Source organism: Ursus maritimus, unplaced genomic scaffold (assembly GCF_017311325.1).
Source record: "Ursus maritimus isolate PB19 unplaced genomic scaffold, ASM1731132v1 scaffold_15, whole genome shotgun sequence".
NCBI classification, from domain to species: domain Eukaryota; kingdom Metazoa; phylum Chordata; class Mammalia; order Carnivora; family Ursidae; genus Ursus; species Ursus maritimus.
Window position 1 is genome coordinate 12,800,469 of NW_024423897.1, and position 18,128 is coordinate 12,818,596.

Here is an 18,128-nt window from a genome sequence, read left to right on the forward strand (position 1 = left end):
CATTGTGAATGATTTTGTTTAATGTGTTGTTGGATTATATTTGCTAGAATTTTGTTGAGGATTTCTGCATCTGTGTTCATCAAAGATAGTGGCCTGTACTTCTCTCCTTTTTTTTTTTTTTCCTTTTTTTGTGGTGTCTTTATCTGGTTTTTTTATCAGGGTAACTCCCACCTACTTAACACTCTTGGCAAAAGTATCATAAACTGCTAAATTATACAATGTCTTTTAACAGTTATCCCTTTAGAAATCATGTACTAATCGTGCAAGACATATACTAATGATGCAACATAGTTGAATTAAGAAACTTACAATCCATATAAAAAGTGGGCTTGAGATTTTACAAGAAGGCATTTGGTAATCATTAAAATTTAATGCAGTGGATCACCTGTTATTATATAGTTTATAATGCCAGGCAATATAGTTCACCCTTGGACAACACAGAGGTTAGGAACACTGACTCAAATGCCCCCCCCCCAACACCATGTAATGAAAAAATCCATGTATGGGGAGCCTGGGTGGCTCAGTTGGTTGAGCATCTGACTCTTAATTTCAATTCAGGTCTTGATCTCAGGGTTGTGGGATCAAGCCCCATGTCGGGCTCCACACTGAGCATGGAAGATGCTTGGGATTCTCTCTCTCCCTCTGCCCCTCCCCCTACCACCCCAGTTGTGCTTTCTCTCTCTCAAAACAAAACAAAACAAACAATGTATAACTTTTTAATACCCCAAAACTTAACTAGTAATAGCCTGCTGTTGACCAAAAGTCTTACCAATAACATAAACAGTTAACACATATTTTGTATATTATATGATTATATATTATATTCTTACAGTAAAGTAAGCTAGAGAAAAGAAAATATTAAGAAAATCATAAGAAAAATACATTTACAGTACTCTATTTAAAAAATCCACATACAAGTGGACACATACAGTTCAAACCCATGTTTAAGGGTCAGCTGTTTATTTCATGCTTTATAGCTTTAAAAAGCTAGGAAAACAACCTGGTAAGCAGGAAAAATATTATAAGAATAGCAATATTTTTATATTTATTTCTCTCATTTAATTAATATAGTCTGGTTTAATTGTAACAGAGATCTACAAAATTATTGGATATATGGTTAAATTAAAAACCAAGCACATTGCAATCTGGCAAATCAAAATGTGCCTTGCTTTCTTGAACTCTTCATCTCTGAAATTGCTTTTCTCAATGAAATTACATCTAATCAATCAATTTGATTAAGCCATCTGGTATCACATTACTTGGGCTGAAATGAACACAGTTTTCTTCAAGGAAGTTAACTCTTGGTTCTCTACTTCCAAACTGGCATAGTTTTCTGACATAGGTGGTTTCTTGCAGGTAGTATGCAAAAATCCCAAAGTAATCATGCCATATCTTCCTGGAAGTTCCAATTCCATTCAAACAGTTTTAGAAAAATAAACAAAAGAACCAGAAGGAGATACGTTCACTAGAATGGTGAAAATTAAAAGAAATGACAACAACAAATGTGTCATGAATATAGAACAACTAGAATCCTCATACATTTTTTATGGGACTGTTAAGTATTACAACATATTTGGAAAAAGTTCTGATGGGTTTTTTTTTAATAAAATTAAACATGTATCTATCCTATGACCTAGCAATTCCATTACTAGATATGTACCCAAGATGTATGAAAGCATATGCCTACAAGTGATTTAAAAAACAGTGTTCATATATGCTTTATTGGTAGTAGCCTTAAACTAGAAAAAAATTAACTTTTCACCAAAGAGTAGATTAACAAACTTAGGTATATTTTTACGAGAAGATACTACTCAGAAATATGAGGGAATGACTGATGTATGCAATAACATGGATGAATCTGAGAAACATTATCCAAGCGAAAGAAGGCTTACACAAAATAATACCCATGGTATATTTCCTTTTACATAATATACTAGTAGAGGTGAAATTCAACTATGGTGGAAAGCGTCATAAAAGTGATTGTCTCTGGGGAGAGGATGGACAGAATTCCCTGGGCAGGGACACGAGGGAACTCTCGTGGGATGATAATGTTACATCTCTTGAAGTTGGTTTGCATCCAGAAGTGTATACATTTGTCATATAATGGCACACTCACAATTTGTGCATTTCCCCGTTTAGAAATTTTACCCCTGAAAATGAGTATGGATTAAGATAGTGATGGATAGATGAATTATAGGTTGAAAAGCAAATACAAAAAAATATAAATCATGTTAATGTACATTTTAGAAGGGGAAAGACTATAAAATAAATAGTTTTCAACATGAAATTACATAGAAACATTACTCAAAGTTCTGTCTTTTGTGATCTTAATATCAAATTAAAATTTAAGTACAATAATTTCAAATTATATTTTCAACTGAAAACATGGGCCAATGGTTTGATACAAAAAATTGGGGACTATTAGCTTAAAACCAGCAAAAAAGGAATAGTTAAATATGCTAGGAGAAAATTCAGATATTCTCAAGAATTTTGATGAGATTCTCTATTATAAAGATGAATTGAGAAGAAAGGATACCATAACAGTGTTACACTAACACAATAAAATAATTGGTCTTAGTAGCACTAGTTTAAAACAAAAAAACAAAACAATACAAAAAACAAAAAAGCTATGTTGTCCTTGCATGCTTAATTACAATTTGATTTTAAAACACTGCAAATGAACCTAGATTTTTATGTCCCTTGTATATGAGAACATACTATTCCTCAGTTGTACAAACTCATCGACTTCTGACATGATCATAGCTACAAACATCTTGCAATTCTGAATAACATAAATTATTTTGGAGGCAAAGTTGGAATTAAAAAAAAAGAAAAAATCTATAGGTGACATAAATAAAGAGTAAACAATACCTACACAGCAAGAGGGGAATGCAGACCAGGGTTATCCATTATTTTAATATAGGAGTTTAGAATTAACAAATGACCTGGGAATAAGAGAGAAGCCATTGGTCTAAATAGGAACTAAGACCCCTGCTTAAAATCATGTCACACTGTGATGGACTATTTTTCCTAGTTGCTTGGGACACTGTGTGGAAAATATGTAGTGCCTGAATAATCTTAGACATGCTAATTTTCCCCCTCTGAGTTTCTCATTTCCCTATTTACAAAATGGATATTGTAGTTACCAAAGCCTGGACAGTTTTTATCAAAAGAGGAATCTATTATGTTGGAGGATAGAAATGCACTAGATTTAATAGGTAGTCCTAGAATAGTAAGAAGTAAACTCAAGAAAGCTTAGGTAGAGAAACAAAAGAAGGCTGGACAGAAAATTGAAATCTGTATAACTACAAGAGTGAGGTAAATGAGAGTGCAAACAAAAGGCTGGTTCTTTTGAGTGTCTGGTCTTCTATAGGCTTCCGATCAAAATTGGTGGCTTCGTAGCACCTGCCTCTGCCAGTTACTTGTTCTCGTATTTTAGTCTCCTATTTTATGCCTCTTGAATTTCCTACCAGTGTCTTAAATATTTTTGTTCATTTATTTTTTTTATTATCTGTTTTTCCCATTGCATCACACTTGTCCAAACGTATCAACAAAAGATTAAGGTCTAAAGTCCTAATGGGTTCAAGTCCCTTCCTCATATAACTAATGATTGCCTGCCCGCCTTACCTACTGTCCCCAACCATACTGCTCCTGGAGTAGCCTCAGTCACAGACCATGCTCTTTTTGTTCCCTCTGCCTTTAATACTCTTTGCATGATTTATTGCAAGACACTCACTCCCACTCAATACAGGTTTTTACTCAGATGTCACCTCATCAAAGAGGACATTCTGATCACACCAGCTTAAATAACATCTCCCTTGCCTTTCAGTACAGTTCTCCAAAATTAACGCCATCAATGTATCAACATGTGTTCTATTAACATGAGAGAAGAATTCATCTTTTTTGGTTTTTACTTGATAATAGATAGTTATGGCCATGAGTGTGATTATGGAAATTGAGATACACCCATCTAATTATATAGATGGTTCCTGTCTTTCTTATGGTACAAATCATGCTTGTTGTATAATATTAAAGGCATATGTACCAGTAGAAAGAACAAAGTGAGCATTCCTCTTCTTACTGTACTTCCTCCCTCACGCCCATCTATCAGCCCTCTCGTCCTCCCTGCCTCTTTCCTTTTTTCCTGTCTCTCATTTGCCCTTCCTGTCTTTCTTCCTCATACCTCAAAGATGACACGTAGTGCTGAGATCCGCATTCTCAAGAATTTGTGTGAACCCTTCCTTATAGGTATTCTTTTTTTACATATGAAATATACACACCAAATGCAACTTTGTCACTAAATCTATATGCCTATATAATCTTGCAATGTGCTTTTCTCACTTAGCAATATATTATGGATTTTTTATATCAATGAGCTTAGATCCACATTATTATTTCAGCTGCTGCATGGTAATCTATTACATGGATGTACCATGCTTATAATAATTAATTTATTTAATGGTTGTTTCCAATTATATCTATATCTAACCTTATATTAACAAAAATGCAGCAGTGCATATATTATATATAATTTTACATGTCCTTTATAAACTTGTATGGACATTATATTATGTTTCAGTACTACAATAAATGGATCAGAATAGAGATTTCTGGAAAAATCAGAGAGATAGGTAGATAGATAGATGGGTAGATAATAGATGAATTTATTTTATGACAGAAGTAGCAGGCACTTTATTGTGGCAAATAACTGATTAGTGAATAATTTTTGTTGGGTTAAGTTTAAGCATATGAAATAACATAGGTCTTCCTTTAAATCATATAAATTCCAACTAGAATAATTAATGTAAAAAGAAAAGTACAAAATTAAGATATACAAATGTGGCTTTTAACTACTGTTTAAGGAAAACTTTTTGAAGGAAAAGTACTTAACAATTGTGAATTAAAAACTTCTGTATGCTTTAGAAATCATAAAGTTTAAAAAACAATGTATAAACAGAGAAGGTAAATATAACATCTGCGCATTGACAACAGAGGCTAAATATGCTTACCACAAAATAAACACAAATAAGACCGAAAAAGAAAACAAAAAGAAGAATGAAAGAAGAGATGAAGGGTGAAAAATATACAGAGGATATGAAGTCAATTCATAAAAGGAATTTGAATGATCACATAGGTAAGGAGAGAGATTGAACCTCATGAACATAAAGAAAAATGCAATTTAAAACATAGCAGCACAATTTCACACCTAGAAGATTAGAAAAAGTATTAAAAGTCTTCAAGTAATATGTATCAGCAGNNNNCAGGAATAAGAAAAACATTTTTCTCTCATATTCTTTCTGGTGGGAACCTAAACAGATGTAGCCACTTTGGAGGCAAATATTAGTAGATAGGAAAGCTCAGAATAAGAATAGGATGAACACAGCTACCCAGCGTTTCTTTCAGATGATAGACACTGCATGTAGGTTCTTCTTCGATTTGAGGTGGAAAAAAATATATGTAAGTTCACAGAATTTATAAAATCCCTGATATTTATTCACTAATATTCTAGGGTGTCCATTAACTTCTGCACCAATGACCTCTGCTGTAGGACTTCCTTGTTTGCAAACTAATATCATGTAATAAATATCCAAAGACTAGCAGAGACCCTCATAAGAGATGGAGAACAATTGAGACATCTCAAAGCTACTTATAGAGCAAGAAATGGGGCTTTCTCTGTTATAATTTCACCCTTGGTGGAATTCTAGCTGAGAGGCAGATGACTGACTTATTCCTGATGTTTGTGCCCCTCCAAAGTTCATATGTTGAAACCTAATCCCAAATGTGATGGTAATTGTGGGTGGGACATTTGTGAGGTGATTAGATCATGAGGATTGGAGCCCTTAGGAGTGGGATTAATGCCTTTATAAAGGCATTAGGGGTGTGTGTGTGTGTGTGTGTGTGTGTGTGTGTGTGTGTGTGTATAACACCTATTCTTTAATGCCAACTAGGTCACTGCTTCTCAAATGCTCCATAAATTGAATCTACTTTTTTTTTTTTAAAGATTTTATTTATTTATTCGACAGAGATAGAGACAGCCAGTGAAAGAGGGAACACAAGCAGGGGGAGTGGGAGAGGAAGAAGCAGGCTCATAGCGGAGGAGCCTGATGTGGGGCTCGATCCCATAACGCCAGGATCACGCCCTGAGCCGAAGGCAGACTCTTAACCACTGTGCCACCCAGGCGCCCCTCTACTTATTTTTCATACAAATTACTTGGGAGGTTGTTAAACATAAAATCTTGGGCCCAATATTCGGAGATTCTGATCTGAACTGATATCTGGTAATCTGTATAATTTAGATGTATTCTGGACTTTTCACTATAACATAGACCTTGGGGTCCATCAGTTACATTATAGTCTTCATGACAGACCACCTTCACATCTCACCACCTCTGCACCAATTTTTTGCTCCTTCTTTAGTCATGATATTAAAGATTTTTTCCTTCACCTATGGATCTCATTGCATTTAGTCTCAAGAGAGACATTAGTGATACAACTTATTTTGTCTTCAACTTTTTCTTTACGACTCCTTTCCAACAGTATTTAAACATGTAAAATTTTGTCCCATCTTTAAAAGATAAAAACTTCCCTTCACCTCTTTTAGACCCCCTGGAGCTATTCTCTTATCTCTCTCCTTCCATTCACAACCAAGTGTCTTAAAGGAGTTGTCTGCAATTGCTGTCTCCATTCTTTCACCTTCTGTTTGTGCCTTAGACAACTGCAGTCTGACTTCTGCCACCTCCACTCCGCTGAAACTGCTGTAGATAAAATCACTATTGACTTCTTTGCTACTAAATTCAATGGAAATCCCGATCCCAGTTTTAGTTAAACTTTGTACGGAACTCGATCTGTTCATTTCCCTCTCCTTGCATTGCACTCTATTTGAGAGGAGGTGGGGTGCTGTGACACCACACACTTCTTGCTAAGTCCTTCTGAGCCTCTTTATTGGATTTTCCTTTCATTTTCCTCGTATTTATATCCACTTTTTTTTTTTAAATTCCGAACATCATCCCTAAGTAATCCTACCCAGTCCCTGATCTTCATGTACTGTTTTCTAATAATTTAGACAATATTTCCAGTCTATATATCTCTCTTTGGCTCCAGTCTAAATATCCAAGTATCTATTACATATCACAACCTGGATGGTAATACTACTACTAAATATAAGAATCAGAATAATTGAGAAATAACTCCAAATCAGGCTCTCCATTAAGCCCATTTCATGAGTTATTGCAGCCTTATAAAGTAGGTTCAAATAAGGTCCCCATTTAAAGATGAGTAAACTGAGGCTTAGAGTTATTTAATTACTCAACACATACAACTAGAATCCTAGAATCCAGATGTGTTTAATTCCTAATGCCACACTGCTAACCATTTTTTATACTACACCTAAGGTTACATATGCAAGGGATTCTCCACAAAAACTCAAATCCAGTGGATCCTAAACTGAAATCTTCCATTTGGTTTACTACCACAATGATTTTCCACTTCTCCTTCAATTCATACAAGTAAGAAACTGGACTTTCTGGGTTATAGACCAAATCTAATAAATCACAAACTTTACAACTTCTACTTCCTTAATATTTTCAAAATGCAGGACTTTCTGTCTATCCCCACTGTTCAAAACACGATTACCCCTCCCCTGAATCAGCACAGTAGCTTCCTAACTGGTGTCCCTGATTCAGGTCATGACCCCTCCAATCTATTTTTCACAAGGCAGTCTGAATGATTTTCTGAAGTCAAATCCGATCATGTCACTTCCTTGCCTACTTAAAGCCTGTCAATGCCATTCCACTGCCCTCAGGATGGACTCCTTACCAGGGCATGCAAGGTCACCCGTGACCTAGCATCTCTTTGCATCTATGGCTTCTTCCATCCAAACTACTCACTTTATTCTAAACTCCAACCCAATTAGGCTATGCTTCATTTCAGTTCTAAAATTTTAAAAGATTTTCTTCTCCCACCTAAAAATTGTATCCTTCTTCCCCCATTCAACGGGTCCTTCACAATTCAACTTAGATGGAGCTTCCTCTTGTAAGCCTGCTCTCTCCCACCAAGATCCTCCTATGTTCTCCCAGAGTGCATAGCTGTTTCATTATAGAATTCATCACACTGCATTATCATTACTCATTTTCTTACCTGACTCTGTCACTGCCCTTCATATCCCTTCAATGGTGGCATCATGACATTAGTTTCGTTTTCCCAGAAGCAGAGCCTGAGGGAAGGATTCAACAAATAATTTTGGAGGTGATCTCTGGAAACACTGGAGGCAGAGTAAAGAAGTGAGAGAGGGAAGGGAAGGTAGCCAATGAAAAGCTCAGGTGCATTACCACTGTAGGTTAGTAGAGCTTAATACACTGAGGTACTCTGGGAGCCAGTGTAAAATCTGCATCTCAGAGTTACCCCAAGCTAGGAGAGAGTTTGCGTATTCACATACAGTCGTGGTTGCCCTGAACATTAAGTTGTAGCACTGATTAACCCCTCAATCCCAGAAAAACCAGAGTGGTTAATCTTCCTAACCACCAACTCCTACCAGTTCCTAGTTGAAGGCATCTAAGGGAATGGCAAGTGAGTGGAAGAGTAGATATTAACTCCCTGACACTTGTAGCCTGTTGTGTAGACAACAAAATTAATTCCAGTGATCCAAAAGCCCTCAGTCAAAGAAATTTAGGAGCTGGTGATTGAAGGTAGGGTCATTACCCACCGGATGTGGGTGATGAACATGAGTGTCCATAGCATTTGCTACAGCCTTGTTTACTGTTCTAGACGTAAAGCCTCCCAGTGTCTGGCCCATAGTAAGTACTCAAAAGTATTTATTAAATAGGTTTATATATAAATAAGTTACATATATATATTAAGAAGGAAACAAATTTCTGTGATTTTTTTTTATTGTTCTCTCTGTCCTCAACATGGAGCATTAATTCTAGCTCTTAGTAAATGATTAATATTTTGAATGAATGAGTACTTAAATAAAGATCTTACTGAATGAAGTTGATGATCCTTAAGGTCCTTGTAAGCTGTGAGATTCTATAATATTTAAAAAATCAATATGTACCTTCCACAGTATCCTCTTCAAACACATCACGCTATTATCTGTGTGGGTACTTTGGAGAGCAAAGCACACTATTTAATCATCCTTAACCAGTCCACATTAGGGATGAGGAATGTTGCAGTGTTCTTTCACCAGCCTCATAGCAGAGTGACTGTGACTAATTGGACAAGGGCCACCATGACCCAATTTTTGGCCCCTGTCACTTCAGAAATATTTAAAACCCACTGTGGGATGGTGGAACATAGATCGACTATTGCCACCTGAGCTCCACTAATGACAGAAGTATAAAGAGAACTCCAGTCTCCAGAGCTATTATTCTGGTGCTTCCCATGAGCATTTTCTGTATTAAAGAAAAAAATGGAATTGAAAGGGAGGTGTGGGTGTGGAAGAAGCTGAGTCTTCAAATAGCTTTCTGAAATGCCATCTGAAACAGGAAGGGCTTTGAGGAAAGGACTGTGGGAATGTGTTTAAACAACAATGGAAAGTGGATGCACTCTATTTCTGTTTTTTACAACATTCAGCATTAAAAAAAACCTTTTGTTTATTTGTTTTTTCTGGCTAAGTGACTATGTACCACTGTCCTCTGCGTTGCTGGTAGTGATTTTTTAGGTAGAATTTCTTCTCTAAGAAAGCTCTTTCTTATCCTGACCACATATAATGTATTCTAAAAATCCAGATTTTTATCACAGCCATTTTCTAATTTAATAACATATCCCTTTCCTGATAATGAAATCATGTGCACAGCTAAGGATTTTAGAAAACTTAGAGGGTGATTTTTATTGGCACTTTTTTTCTTATATCTATCATCTACCTATCCATCCATCCATCCATAATTATATATTCTGTCTACCAAATTTGGAAGTTATCTTCATGATTTTCTGACTCAAAATACACTCGGTACATACTAAAAATTTATTTTGGGGGCCAAGAGTTAGAATCTCAGAGAAGTTGCAAGTCGTGATTTGCTTTAAATGTGTGTGATTTTTGTAGTTCCTTCTCAGATGGGTGGCAAAGGACTTGATTCCTGTTGGATAACTCTTTTGGGGAGCTGGCTTTCAAAGCATCTGAGATCTAGACACAGCTAGAGGGTCAAGTGACTCTGGTCAGGGGAGATGGATCCACAGGTACTAGAACAGTGAATAGAGAAAACAATGATTTCAGGTCACATGTCACAAAGGCAATTAATTTTTACGTACCTAATTCTCTTTCAGCAAATGGGTACAGCACGTATCAGGGAAAATAGCATTTAGAATTTCCTCATTTGGTGGTGCTTGGCTGGCTCAGGTGGTATGCGACTCCTGATCTTAGGGTCATGAGTTCAAGCCCCACACTGGGGGTAAAGATTACTTAAAATAATAATGTAGTTAAAGTGGCAAAGGTTATGTGTACTTTACCCCAATTTAAAACAATTTTTAAAAAAGAATAATTTCATTTGGTGATTCTCTCTCTCTCTTTTTTTTTTTTAGATTGAGAGAGTGCACGTGCTAACATGCACATACACTTAGGGGAGGGGAGGGACAGAGGGGGAAGGAGAGAGAAAATTGTAAGCAGGCTCCATGCCCAGTGTGAAGCCCAGTGGAGCCCTGAGGCAAGACTCTATCTCAGGTCTCTGAGATCATGACCAGAGCCAAAATCAAGAGTCAGACACTTAACCAAGCCACACAGACACCCCCATGATTCTCTCATATTAAGAAATGAAGGCTGCTGTATGGGTACGGATATACTTATAGGTATATTTTCCACAACAATTGGATTATTCTGTTCAGACATCTTACAGAATATTTTCCAACCATTAACATATTACTTTGTTTTTCTACTTGCAACTACATAGTTAAAACTTCTTGTGCACTCACAAAATGCATTTTGTAAAATAAACTAGTATAAACCTAAATAAACATAACAATGGGTCTACTGATACCCCAGAAACTATATCCATTCCCTTCATTTTTTTTTTTTTATAGGCGGTGTTTGTACTTGGGATGTTTATGTGAAATTCTACTCATACCTTATATAAGTTATAAAAAGGTAAACCTGGAATTAATGTGGTCCAAAGTTCTCATGAGAATATTCTGAGCCTGCTCTCTTTTCTTTGAGGTCACAATGCTGGGTAGTTGCAAAAACAGAGTTAGAATAAAATTGATTAGGTTTTCTTTCGAGATTCTTTATGGCTTAAAAGCCAACAGTTATATTTTATTTTTATGGTAGATTAATATAAATGAATGTAGAAAATGTATATACGTAATTATAACCCTTTAAGTATTTTTGAGTCTTTTTAAAATAGATATATATACTGAAAATGACACTGATCAAGTAATTTTCACAAAATGACCTACCCATGTACCCGGAATACAGATCAGGAAATGGTATTAGCAGTTCCCAGATGCCTCTCTTGTGCTCAGAAATCTTCTTTCCCATCCCCATAAGAATTCTCCTTCATCACCATAGATTAGTTTTGATTCTTTTTGAATTTTATATAAATGGAACTTAAAATATTCTCTTTTGAGTTTGGTGTTTAGCTCTACATTATACATGGGGATTCATTCATGTTATTGGTAGTTTATCTGATTGTTGTAAATTAGGTAGTATTGAATATGCTGTTGTGTGAATATCTTCCAGCTTTTTTTATTCATTCGGTAGCTGATAGGCATTTTAATGGTTTCAAGACATAAGCTCTTACAAAATAGTGCTCTGAGGGGTGCTTGGGTGGCTCAGTTGGTTGTCTGCCTTTGGCTTGGGTCATGATCTCAGGGTCCGGATGGAGACCCGTGTAGGGTTAGGGTCCAAATTTCTCACGAGAATATTCTGAGCCTGCTCTCTTTTCCTTGAGGTCACAATGCAGGGTAGTTGCAAAAATAGAATTAGAATAAAATTGATTGGATTTTCTTTCAAGATTCTTTCTATTGTGCCTCTGGCTTAAAAGCCAACAGTTATAGTTTATTTTTATGATAGGTTAATACAGATAGATATGAATGAATATAGAAAATGTATATATGTAATTATATCCCTTTAAGTATTTTTGAATCTTTTTTAAAATAAATACATATGCTGAAAAGGACACTGATCAAATAATTTTCACAAAATGAAAGCGGGGAGTCTGCTTCCCCTCTCCCACTCCTCCTGCTTGTGCTGTCTCTCTCTCTTTCTCTGTCAAATAAATCTTTAAGAAAATACTGCTCTGACTAATCTCTTTCAAAAATACAAATATATACATTTTTACATAGATGAGTATTTTAAATTAAAATTTCGCAAGTCATAGTAAGGGGCATTCATCTTACAGATTTTATTTTGAAAGTTCTCTTTATCGCTCAACTGCCTATTATGGGTGAGGATTTTCTGTGCTTTGATAAAAATTCAGAGGTAAAAACTGTAGACCCCACTTTTAAGATGTTTATAGCTTTATAAGGAAGGCCATATCATGTAGACGTTTTGCAACTTTGGGGAGGGATAAAGATTTTGTGACCAGATTTTTACCTCTGAGTTAACGGTTTTTACTTACCTAGTAAATTTCCAACTTAATACTTTTTTGTCATAATTTTATATGTGGCCCTTGTGCATTAGTTTGTAATGTAAAATAATTTTCTGCACAGCTCAACACAAGCCTGAAACCCATAGGTTTCATGGCAATAGCAGGAATTTTTTTCCTTTAATAAATATTATTAATTCTCAGCTGCCAAACTAGGGAGGTGAGCAATTTATTTTTGTGTTTATTTACTATTTTTTTTTTTAGTTTTTATTTAAATTCTACTCAGTTCACATACAGTGTAGTATTAGTTTCAGGTGTACAGTTTAGTGAGGCAACTCTTACATACGGTGCCTGGTGCTCATTACAATGAGTGCGCTCCTTCATACCCATCACCCATTTAACTCTTGACCTGCTCACTTCCCCTCCAGTAACCATCAATTTGTTCTCTGTAGTTAACATTGTTTCTCGGTTTGCCTCTCTCTTTCTTCCCCCTATGATTGTCTGTTTTGTTTCTTAAATTCCGCATGAGTGAAACCATAAAAATATGGAACATTTCACAGATTTGCGTGTCATCCTTGGATCGGGGCCATGCTAGTCTTCTCTGTATTGTTCCAATTTTAGTATACGTGCTGCCGATGTGAGCACAAGAGGTCAACAATTTGATAGAAAACACCTTTCAGGGCACTTTAAGATGCTCTACTGTTTAGTTCCTAGGTAATGTCACTGTGCCTAAAAACCAATACATGTTCAAAAGAAATGCATGTTGGCTATGTAACTTCATATAAATGACAGAAATGACAATTTTGAGAGAAACACTGATTCACTACTCTATTAGGTAAAAAAGCTTTTCTCCTTGACCAAACTTTGTTTAGCTTCTCTGAGCCCTTTATGTAAAATAGGCTCAACTTTTGGACTCATGCATTCGTATTTTCATTGCCCAGTTTCAGCAAGAATCCTGTTGAGTCAGTCTAGCAAAAATCCCTAAGCCTTGAAGTGTCCTTTTTGTAATTTTCCATCCACTGAGCCCTACTGTACTTCATGGCCTTATGGGAATTTATATTCCCACTTGTCCTTGTATTTGTGGTTGAACCCAATTTCTTTTCCCCACTGCAAAGCCTCCATTGCAGTAGTCTCCCTTGAGTAGTCTTTCCTAATGCTATTAACAAGTGTCCTGAATAATTACGTTCTAGTGGGGATTTTTTAATGAAAAATGTATTATCCTGAGGAAACCCAATGATCCACCACCTTCTAGTCTTGTTTTCTATCTATAGCTTACAAATACAAATAGATTTAGACAGAAAAGATATAAATACAGTTGAAATTGGAATAATACAAGTTTGTACTGTTCTTATCCACTTATACAGATTTTTTGATACAGTTCTGTAAATGTGCTCTTATGATTTTTAAAATAACTTTTTCTAGCTTACTTTACAGTAAGAATGCAACATATAATACATATAACTTGCAAAATACGTTAATCAGCTGTTATGTTATCAATAAGACTTTAGTCGACATTAGGAGGCTGTTAAGTTTGAGAGAGTCCAAAGTTATATGCTTATTTTTATTTGCACAGAGCGTCAGTACCTAAAACCCTGAATTTTTAAGGGTCAACTGTATATTAAAATTAATGAAAGAAAACCAGATTAAGTCATCCTCCCCATATATATATACACACACATATATATGCATATAATATATATTATATATAAAATATATAATATTATATGTATATGGGGAGGAGTAAGGATTTGGGGAGAAGTAAGGATTTGGGGAGGGGTTAGGATTTTATGATTAGATCTTTCCTTTCACATTAATAATTCTCACACCTATTGAATTTCAAATACAGTACTTTTTTGTTGTTGTTGTTGTTGTTGTTGTTGGCAATACAGTGTAAACTCTGTAAGGAAAAGCTTGTGACAATAGTTTTTGCCATGATATCTCCAAAGCACAGTGCAGTGCTTGGCAGATGGCAAGTACTCAACATATTTATTGAATTGAATCATATCTTCATTACTTTACTGAGGCTTAAAGGAGAAAAGGAACTAAATTTAAGTACCAAATATAATTGCACTACTATTCAGCAGGGTTCAAATCTGGTCTTCACGAGGACTCAGTTCCTTCTCACTTTCAAGGGAGCCAGAGCACGGTTCACTAAGGAAGTCATAGTCTTGTACCCTGTTGGACGCTGAGTTCAGAGGGTGTATAAATTGATCCATTTTCCATCTGGTTTTATTTGTGGTCACTTTAGCTTAAATTGTATCCAATAAAGTCTCAATTGTCCCTATAGTCATTTTATTTACAGAAATAGGACTCTGGCTTTGCTAATTTTAGCTTCAACCCAGTATAGAATTGTACCCTTGGGGTACCCCTAACTCAGAAGCCATGTTTCTTTTTAAACTGAGCAATAGCAGATGAGAAATATTGCCTCAGAAGATCCACATTTTGTTACAATAGCTCCAGGCTGCTTTACCTTATAAATCACTTACTGACTTGGACATTTGCCATAGGACTCACCAGAGGGCCATAGCTATTAGCCCACATTAACTCCCCAAAAAGCAGTTTTCTGAAGGCATTTCCTTGACTATTATAAAGCCAATTGGAAAGTTGTTCATGTTGAACAGAATATATGGTGTAAAATATCTCAGTTTTTAGTACTCATGTGATTCCCTTTAAAGACTACTTTTTTTCATGGATTAGGCATCAACTGAAAAGACCTAAACCTTTATAATCAGAGTCGTGATGACTATGAGGCAAATGAAGAGGCATGTACTAATTTTTGAAGATTTACTGGATAATTTCTTTTTCTCTAGACCCATTCTCCAGCCTTCCTCACCATGAGGTATACCCCATAAGGCTAATCTCTCTAGCCCACACTTTCTGGGTTTCCTTGCCCTTCTAGTTTCCATTTGGTTTGTCCAGTGGGATGCTTTAGGTAGGAGAGGAGAGATTTCTGGCTGTTTTTGCCCACCTCCCTCCCTGCCTGGCCACTGTTTGGCGGTGGCTATATCATTGATCTGAAATCACAGCTCCTGTTGTGTGGCTTCTATTCTATGGCATTTTCTAGGCTCCAGTACTCCTTTCTCTTGCACTTTCAGGACTAGAGTGGTATAGAGGCAGAATAACGACGCCCCAAAGATGTTTAGGTTCTAATCCCTGGAACTTGTGAATATGATGCCTTACTTATTAAAAAGGACTTTGCCGATGTGATTAAGTGTAGATCAAAGGATTATCCTAGATTATGTAGGTGGGCCCAGTGTAGTCACAAGGGTCCTTATAAGTGGGAGGGCAGGAGGTCCGAACTAGACGTATGGTGGAGGAAGCAGAGGTTGGAGTGATGTAATTGCTGGCTTTGAAGGTGGAAAAGGACCACTGGCCAAGGAATGAAGGAAGCCTCTAGAACCTGGAAAAAGCAAAGAACAGGTTCTCCCTTAAAACCTCCAGAAGAAACTCAGCCCAGAGTATATCTTTAGCCAGTGAGACTACTGATTTTGAAGTATGATCATGAATTTGTCCTGTTCTAAATAACTAAATTTGTAGTAATTTGATACAGTGGCAATAGGAAACTAAAGCAGACGATAATGGCTTTCCCATGGTACTACACTATCCTTTCACTGGTGAACCTTAATATTGCCTACATCTTTGTGAATAACCCCTTCATTCATTTTTCATTTACCCCCTGAGTGTACCATCTGATTTCTGCCAGGACTCTGTTAAATGTGTATACTTTATTTAGTAAACCACTTTTAGAGATTTATTCTATTTAAATAGCGGGAGATAGACACAGTGCCTGAGGTAAATACAGATATTCATTGTATCATTATAACAATAAAAAAAGACATAACGTAAATTTTCAGAATAGGGACTGGCTAAATAAATTATGGTACAGCTGTATGATATAACAATAGAATGCCAGAAAGTGTTTATTACATATGTACATACATACATGTATAACCGTGAAAAAAAATCAGGCTACAAAATAGATCTATATCTATACCTATATCCATATCACGTTTATACCTCTATTATCCATCTATCTTACTAGATAAAGAAAAAAAATAAATGATGCTTTTAGTGGTTAACTCCTGCTAGTAGATAAAGGATATTTTTTTCTTTGCAGTTTTTCATATTTTCAAAATTTTTAAAAAAGTTTTCATTGGTGTTCAGAAAGTTTTAAAGCAGCAACGGGTCCTCCACACATATGGTGGAATGCTTTGTATTACAGAGAAAATCTTTTTGGGTTTCACCCAATTAGAATAATTTCTTTTACCTGCAACTATGTAGTGCAGCTCCATTTTAGGTACTTGTATTCTTATCTGACTCCTTTATCATATTATGGGCATTTTGAATCAGAGAATGCCTTAAAATTTATTTCTTCCCATACTCACCGTACCCTTTGCGAGGCTCTTGATATGTGTTTACTGAAAGTTTTATATTAAATTGATTTTACAGATGCTTAATCAAAACTTCTTTGATGAGGGACCCATAAAAAATACAAGTAACAGAAAAAATTAAAAGGCAAATTTATATAGCAGGGAGAGAGAAGATAACCTGATTTAAGATGCAAATGGTGCTGAATTATTTATATCAGATTCTTGTCACAGAATTGTTCATTTAAAATTTGTTTACTAAGAAGATTGAATCAATATAAGTACTTAGCTGAGGTAAACATTAGGATTAGGCCACTCAACAATCCCATTAAGTACTGGAGGAAATAAAATAGCCTATCATACTTTAGTCGGATTGGAAAGGCTTCATGGACTAGGTAGAATCTTTAATTAGCAACTGTTCATTGTGTGAACAGAGAAAGGCATTCCAGTAACATGGCACCATTTTGGAAAAGACTCAAGGAGGAAATAGGACGAATGAGCCAAGACAACTGTGTGGCGATATCACACAGTTTCAGAGAGTCCAAATGTTAGATGGTATCAATAACATTAGAGTGATAGAATTAAGATGGGTTAGAAGGGACCAAAATAGGAATAGTCAGGTAAATCCCCAGATGTGGGACACCTGGGTGGCACAGTTGGTTAAGCATTGGACTCTTGGTTTTGGCTTAGGCGGTGATTCCAGGGCTGTGAGATTGAGCCCCGCTTAGGGCTCAGCCCTCAGTGCGGAATCTAAAGATTCTTTTCCCTCTCCCTCTGCCCCTTCCCACCAAGTTCTCTGAAATAAACAAATCTGAAAAAAAAAAAATTCCCCAGATGTGACTTGAAAATGTCCAGTGACATTTTTTTCTTTTTTATGGAAAGAGTCCTAGATTAGGAATAAAAGTCCTCGTGTTCATTTCATTAAGGATCTTATAAATTTAGCTACAAAATAATTAGCTTAGTTATATTGGAAAAACATATTATATTAAAATGCAATTACACAGCTATTGATAATGTCACTTATGTTCATTTAGCAGTCCAATTAGGCATTTCTATATTTTTAAGGAAAATCATTATTTTTTTTTTACTTTTTAAAAGATATCTACATGTATATCTTTATTTGTGTCATCTACGGCAATTTAAATGATACTATTCCAACTGGGAGTAGTTACCAGTACTTGGCTCTGTAATTTTCTTTATGTACACCAATTTCCCAAGCATGGTATATCAGTAAAGATATTTATTATTA

General features: G+C 35.7%; 1 non-coding gene across 1 annotated transcript; it reads right to left on the bottom strand.

Moving 5' to 3' along the window:
* Positions 1–13,050: 13,050 nt before the first annotated feature.
* LOC121102788 lies at positions 13,051–13,157 on the bottom strand. Its single transcript, XR_005834911.1, has one exon. It is a non-coding gene; the product is annotated as a U6 spliceosomal RNA (small nuclear RNA).
* Positions 13,158–18,128: the final 4,971 nt, after the last annotated feature.